This window comes from Elephas maximus, chromosome 9 (genome assembly GCF_024166365.1).
Source record: "Elephas maximus indicus isolate mEleMax1 chromosome 9, mEleMax1 primary haplotype, whole genome shotgun sequence".
In the NCBI taxonomy this organism is placed as follows: Eukaryota; Metazoa; Chordata; class Mammalia; order Proboscidea; family Elephantidae; genus Elephas; species Elephas maximus.
This window is the reverse complement of record NC_064827.1, coordinates 67,267,716-67,273,116: the sequence shown is the minus strand read 5'-3', so window position 1 is coordinate 67,273,116 and position 5,401 is coordinate 67,267,716. Positions and strand designations below refer to the sequence as shown.

At 39.8% G+C, this 5,401-nt stretch overlaps 1 pseudogene; it reads right to left on the bottom strand.

Annotated features, from left to right (window-relative positions):
* Positions 1-2,558: 2,558 nt before the first annotated feature.
* On the bottom strand, positions 2,559-4,528 carry LOC126082439 (pumilio homolog 3-like; annotated as a pseudogene).
* Positions 4,529-5,401: the final 873 nt, after the last annotated feature.

Genomic DNA, 5,401 nt, shown 5'->3' with positions numbered 1-5,401 from the left:
GCATTACACAATAGCAACGACAATGGACCCAAACATACCAACAATCCTGAAAATGGTTATCTTAGTCATTTAGTGCTGCTATAACAGAAATACCACAAGTGGATGGCTTTAACAAAGAAAAATTTATTTTCTCACAGTCTAGTAGGTTATAAGTCCAAATTCAGGGCATCAACTACAGGGGAAGGCTTTTCCTCTCTGTGGGCCTTCACGTCAGTCTTCCCTCCAACTTGGAGCTTCTTCACACAGGGACCTTGGGTCCAAAGGACTCACTCTGCTACCAGTACTGCTTTCTTGGTGGTATGGTTTCCCCAACTCTTTGCTTCCTTCCCTTTCCTTATATCTCTTGTAAGACAAAAAGTGGTGCAGACCACACCTCAGGGAAACTCCCTTTACATTGGATGAGGGCTGTGACCTTAGTAAGGGTGTTACTATCCCACCCAAATCCTCTTTAATATAAAATTACAGTTACAAAATGGAGGATGAGCACACGCTATTGGGAATCATGGCCCAGCCAAATTGAAGCACACATTTTTTCGGGGGCACAAGTCAATCCATGACAATGGTGCAGGACCGGCAACATATCATTCTGCTATGCATAAGGTCACCATGAGTCAGAGCCGACATAATAACTAACAACAACAGCCCCAAAGAATAGGTATTATTCTCATTATGCTGTACAGAGAAAGAAATGGAGACTTGGAAAAATAAAGTGTCTTCCCCAAGACCTGATAGAGAGCGTGTGTCAGAGTCCACATAGGCCGGGTCTCTTCCCAGGCTGCTGCATGAACACGTGTATATATGTGGATATTTACAATGCTTTTTAAAACACTTTGTGCCAAATACTGCACTAGCAAGTTGACACATATTATTTGCTTTCAACCTCCTCCCAACTCTCCATTGGGTACATATTATTACTCTCATTTACAGACAAGATATATATATAAATACATATATATATATTTTAATAGCATTCAGAGATTAAATGATTGCCCAAGGTCTCACAAGAAGTATGTGATAGAATCAGACGTGCTGACTCCAAAGCCCAGTTATTCATCTCTATCCTCTCTGCCATATCCTTTCCCAACATGTGCACATGACTCAAGCATGTAACAAACCATGAATTATGATGCCAAGATGTGTCTATACACCTTGCTCTGAAATGCTGACTAATGCATACAAGCCTTCAGGGACAGCTTACCCAATAAGGAAAGTACTCAGGGGCTTATTTGTGTTTACTTACTCATCTGTAGTCACAATTTCACCTGTTTTTCACCACATCAAAGCCTATGTTCAAATGTTTCCAAAAAGTGGTTGAAGAAAATGTTATGTACAAAATTTTATGGCCTAGAATGTTCTATTTTTTTTTCTTTTTATCTGGCCACTAACTAATAATTACATATTTAATACATGACTTATGGAATATATAGAATTTATATTATTTCCCCAGATTTGGAGCCTGTGGAGAGGAGGAACCCTTTTATTTCATTTTTGTCTCCCCGATTCCTAGCATGGTGCCTGCCACATAGAGTTCTTAATATAATGATTAGTCGATCTATAAGCTTTCCCTTCCAGTTCTAATGTTATTACTGTATGTGATTCTAATAAACCTGAGGATTAAAATACTCCCATCACATCTGTTGTCCTCTTTATGAATAGGTCAGAGGGAGATACAATAAGCACCCCACTGTTTTCAACACAGATTTAAGAAGTTAATAAATAGGGAGACTGGGCCCAGGAAGAACTTCCTAACACTAACCACTAAGAGTGCTAAATGTGCTGCCACCATTAAATCTAGATTCTACCATAAGTCCAACGCAGCTCTGTTAATAAATGGAAGACCCTCAACAAGCTGGATTGACACAGTGGCTGCAACGATGGGCCCCAACATAGCAAGGATTGCGAGGATGGTGCAGAACTGGGCAGTATTGTACACAGAGTCTCTCTGTGAGTCAGAACCAACTTGACGGCACCTAACAACAACAACAGTCATTGTCAAGAACACAAGTAGCTGGATCTCTTATGCCAACCCATTGGGTGGAGTAAAATGTTGTTTTCGAGAAGTAGGAGCCAAGTGATATTCTCACTCATTCTCTCTTAAATATCTGACAAAATTGGATAAAGTCTCTTTGAATAATGCCAATTCTTCACCTGTATAGAGCACTCAACAGCCTACCATGCAGTTTTGCTTCCATTTATTCCATTTGATCCTCAACAAGCAGGAGATACACACAAGGGTGGAAAAAACTGAGGTTAAAAGAAGTTATACGATTTTCTCAAGTGTACAATATGGCAGAGAAATACTGTAACACATGTCTTCTGATTCCTTCAGTGGAATTCTCTGGCCTTTACTAAACATGAGGCAGGTGGAAGCTGCCTCTTTTTTTTTTTTTTTTTAGAAACCACTTTATAAATAGATTCTCATACAAAGAGTAAACACAAGTACAGAGCACCTAAATTACCAGCAAGGCGGACCCCAAGTCTTCTTTCCTGCCCTGGGAAAGCAGAGCAGAACAAGAGCAATGACTTTGTCTGGGTCTTAACTGTTTCTGCCTATGTTGTCAGTTTTTTTTTAGTAGCGTTTCTAGTCCTTTGCTGATGTTTTGGGTCTTTTTCAATGTAGGGATGAGGCTCTTCAGCCCAGCTTTGACTTTGCTTGCAACTTCTTGATCAGAACTCTGGAGAAGGCTGGAGAGAATAATGGCACCCTGATTTATACTAGCCTTTTTTTTTTTTTTTTTTTTAGGATGTTAGGTTCTTCATCCCAACATGCATCACAAGTGTTTTTGGAAAATAATCTTCTCTTCAGCTCTCTTTCATCTTTCCGTCTTGCTCTGTGAGCCACTTCAGAATGAGATATCCTACAGGGCTTCCGCAAAGTGAAGTTCTTCATCTCAGCCACCAGGATGCAGCTCGCCTGCTGCCAAGCTGGTAGTGGGACTGATGGCAGGCTAGATGTCTCCCAGACAGATCCCAGGATGTCGGTCACCAGCACACGCAGACTTATCCAGCACTTTCTCTTGGGAGTGTCCTTGCAGATAGCTTAACAAAGCTGGGGAGATGGTCACTAAGAGATCTCACCAGCAGGTCTTTGTATATCTCTTACTGTGTGCATTTTCATCTCCTTTCAGCAGAACTTTGATGATTTTTCATACAGTATGTGCAGGATCTCTGGGGCTCGGTAAATACAACAGGACCTTCCTTTCATATTTGTCATTTACTATGCTTTTTTTTTTTTTTTTTTTATGCTAGGCAAGGAAATGATAGTTTCTGATATGTTTAACTGCTTCATGAGCTTAGTATCGTCAATACAATCAAATGCTGCCGGTAAAACCAAATGGGAGTATTGGCCATTAGCCACATTTTGAAAGGAAGTTTTCATAGTTTTTGCAATCACTTTCCTATCCTTAGGGGTGCTGTGCCAGAGGCAGTGCATGGTCACTGTGGCACCATCATGGTTATGTGCCAGGTACACCACCTCTTCTAGGATGGCTTCAATTATTTCCGATCTTAGTTTTGGGGGGGATGCATAGGTGAAAAAGTCCAAAAACACTTTATGCACCAATGGGTATTTAATCATAGCTTCCTTTTGGGCCATTGGAGTTAAAATCTGTTTCATTTCATCCATAATAAGCTCCAGTTTTGCTGAGTATGCCTCTAATACTTTGTCCAGGGTTGAGTGATCTGCTGACTTGTAGAGCTGAAATGTATTGCTGTAAAGGTCCTGGTCAGCAGGTTCCTCCACTCCAGGACTGCTCTTCCATTGTAGGCATACTCCACCACGGCCAAGGCTCCTATGTGTCTCAGCATCTTCCTTACATGGCCTTTGACACTTCGGATGATATCTGCAATCTGTGGTTTGCTCCTATACATAAAAAATTTCTTAACAATCTTTCTGGAATATTTGCCTTTACTCAATTTCAACCAAATTATTTTACAATTCTTTGAAAGCCTCTTCTCTCTGCTCTTCATTTCTATATTGAATGTAACACTGGATCATACACTTGGAGTCCATAGTTTCAATTGTCCCTTGAATCAACTTCTGCAAATCGATCATCAACTTTTTTCTTTGTCACAGTCTTTTCTTTTTACGATCTCCCAAATCTGCTTTTCCTAGCCAACAATATCATAGTTGGTTTTGTCACTGAGTTGTCTGCTCTGCTTCAGCTCTTCCTTCGCCTTTTTGAAATTGCCCCATTTGGGTTTCTTGGCTGCTGATTGATTACTTTTACTGTCTGGCTGGAATTCTCTCTTCCTGTTAAATTTATTAGCCTGCTGGAATTTGTACTTTAGTACTTTATTTCCTTGCTGCTTATTCTTGAAGTGCTTCACACCCTGTTTCGAAGGCTTTATGGCACTTTTCTCAAAGGTCTTAGATGTAACTTTAGGTCCATCTTCCTTAACAACTTTTCTTAGGGAGTGTCTTTGAAGAACCAGAACCAGGGCTTTTATGAAATTTTTTTTTTTTCTCTTGTGATGACTTTGTATCCTTTCCTGTGAATTTTTTTTTTTTCCCTTTGACTTCCTTCATAGCAACTCACACATGTATGAGCCCCACTCTAACTGCCACCACTTCGGAAGCTACCTCTTAATTTCCTGAAAAGCAGAACACCCTACAGAAACCACACTGATGTAGATGTTAGAGAGGATGAAATTTAGGTACATCTCTAGACATTACCATCAGTATAAATGTAAGTAAATAAATTTTAAGAGCATCAGTGCTCTCATCTATAATATGTGGATTGCAATCTCTTTTTCCCAAGGTCAGTCTGAGGACCAATTGTGATGGAGCATAAAATGTGCATGTCTTAAGTGAACTACATGTTCAGTCTCTTTATCTTTCCCTTGAAGGATGTGCTCACCGTGCAGAATGATCTTTCTAGTGAGAGAGATTTTCAGAGACCATAAAAATAGTGATACAGGCCAACTGTGGACTGAACCAAAATGAGGAATTCCTGCTAGGCTGTCTGGGAAGCTCTCTTCATTGGGTCTTTTTATACAGCGGAAGCAAAATTTTCTATTATGGTTGATGAAGATCAATGATCATTGTTGACAAACTGCTTGAAGAAAACACAGAAATACAAAAGAACAGATGTATGGCTCACTTCAAAGAGGGCTTTTTAAAGGTTTGCTAAATTCACTGGTGCCTTAATTGGTGACCTTATTTCCTTGAGGGCTCATACCTTAAATATCACCTGTGTCCAGATGATGATGTAAAAGGAGATTAAACCTTGGAAATATTCCCTAAATAATATTAAGAAAAAAAATATGGCAAATTAAAGTTCCTAAAATGCTTTTCACAGACACATTATTCCCTGTAGTTCTCCCAACAACCCTCTGAGGTGGGCATCACTGCTCTCTCCAACTTAGAGATAAAATTGAAAGTCAGTTTCTAGAAACCATG